The sequence below is a fragment of the Budorcas taxicolor genome, chromosome 2, assembly GCF_023091745.1.
Source record: "Budorcas taxicolor isolate Tak-1 chromosome 2, Takin1.1, whole genome shotgun sequence".
NCBI lineage: Eukaryota > Metazoa > Chordata > Mammalia > Artiodactyla > Bovidae > Budorcas > Budorcas taxicolor.
Genome location: NC_068911.1, coordinates 106,821,453 through 106,823,286, shown reverse-complemented (window position 1 = coordinate 106,823,286; position 1,834 = coordinate 106,821,453). Strand labels below are relative to the sequence as shown.

The window sequence follows — 1,834 nt, the reverse complement described above, 5'->3', positions numbered from 1 at the left end:
TCTTACGGAGCTTACATTCCAATAAGATGGTTAATAATATAACCAAGAAATGGTTAATAAATAGCCAAGAAAAACTCCAAGGTAGTTGTTATGTAGGAATTAAAACAGGATATGGGGTAGAGAGTGATGAACTAGATCCTTTAATCTTAAGAAAGGCCTCTCTGAGGAGGTGAGGTTCAGGCTGAGATCTAAAAACAGGATGGCACCAATGATGACATCATGTAGGGAAAAGGAGGTTTCAGGACCAGAAGGCAACGGATGCAAAGGTCCAGAGGTGGAAACAAGTTGTGTGTGGTTAAAGCAAGTTCAGTATGTTTGAGGGACACACAAAACTCAGGTGGCTGAAGTACAATAAGAGAAGGTGGCAGACAGGTAAGTGGTGAGTTTGGAACAGTAGACAGAAGGGGCCACTTAGGATTTTTATAAGTCAGGTGACGAGGCTGGGTCTTGATCTAAATGAAATAGAAAGCAATAGTATTTGGGGAATTTGCTGGTGGTCCAGTGGTTAGGACTCTACACTTGCACTGCTGAGGGCCCAGGTTCAATCCCTGGTTGGGAAACTAAGACTCTGCAAGCCACACAACCAGAAAAATGAAAGAAAGGAAACCAACAGGATTTTAAGCCAAAAAGAGACATAATTTGAAATAAGCTTGTAAAAGTTCACCTGGATAATTTCATTCAGTATTTAAAATAATAATATCTCCTACATATCTGTCAAAAAATTGAGGATACCGGAACACTTCCCACTTCATTAGATGAGGCTGGCATTATCCTAACAACAAAGCCAGATAGACATCACAAGAAAACTAAAGGCTGATCCACATGAACATCAATGCAATAATTCTTAATAAACAGTAGCAATCTGAATCCAGTAATATGCCTTTAATCACTTTTCCTCTGATCCTCCAGCTGCAGCCTTGAGACTTTCCTCTTCCAGCTCCACCCACGGTCTATTTCCAATATTAGGTCTATCAAATCTCAAACACTTGTAAAAAATGCATTTGACCTTTTCTGACGTTGTCTGTGCTTCTTGAGGAGGGACAGTACCACTGAACCGCAGCTATGACCGAGGCTGACATCAATCCAAAGGCCTACCCTCTTGCAGATGCCCACCTCACCAAGAAACTACTGAACCTTGTTCAGCAGTCATGTAACTACAAGCAGCTTCGAAAAGGAGCCAATGAGGCCACCAAAACCCTCAACAGAGGCATCTCTGAGTTCATCGTGATGGCTGCAGATGTGGAGCCCTTGGAGATCATCCTGCACCTCCCACTGCTGTGTGAGGACAAGAACGTGCCCTAGGTGTTCGTGCGCTCCAAGCAGGCTCTGGGGCGAGCCTGCGGGGTCTCCAGCCCTGTCATCGCCTGCTCCGTCACCATCAAAGAGGGCTCACAACTGAAGCAGCAGATCCAGTCCACCCAGCAGTCCATCGAAAGGCTCTTGGTCTAAACCGGTGGCCTCAGCCACACTCCCAGCTGACTCCTCTGCACCCCCACCCCGAGTTATGTGTCATATTGTCTGTTAGCATGTAGTGTTTCCAGCTACCTTCTGTTGTTATAAAGTATTTTAATGCTCAAAAAAAAAATGCATTTGACAAATGCAACACCGTTCATGATAAAAGTTCTCAATAAAACAGGAAATGAAGGGAAATTCCTCAGTCTGTAAAGGGGTATCTGTGGAAAACCTACAGCTAACTTCATACTAAATATGAAACACTGATTGGTTTACCCTGAGATCAGGAACAAGGCAAATGTCTCCTCTCATCGGGCCTATTTCATGTTGTACTTGAGGTTCTAGTCACTGCAGTAAGGCAACAAAAAGAGATAAAACAAGT

At 43.7% G+C, this 1,834-nt stretch overlaps 1 pseudogene; it reads left to right on the top strand.

The window, feature by feature from the left end:
- Positions 1 to 1,023: 1,023 nt before the first annotated feature.
- Positions 1,024 to 1,579, top strand: LOC128043664 (NHP2-like protein 1; annotated as a pseudogene).
- Positions 1,580 to 1,834: the final 255 nt, after the last annotated feature.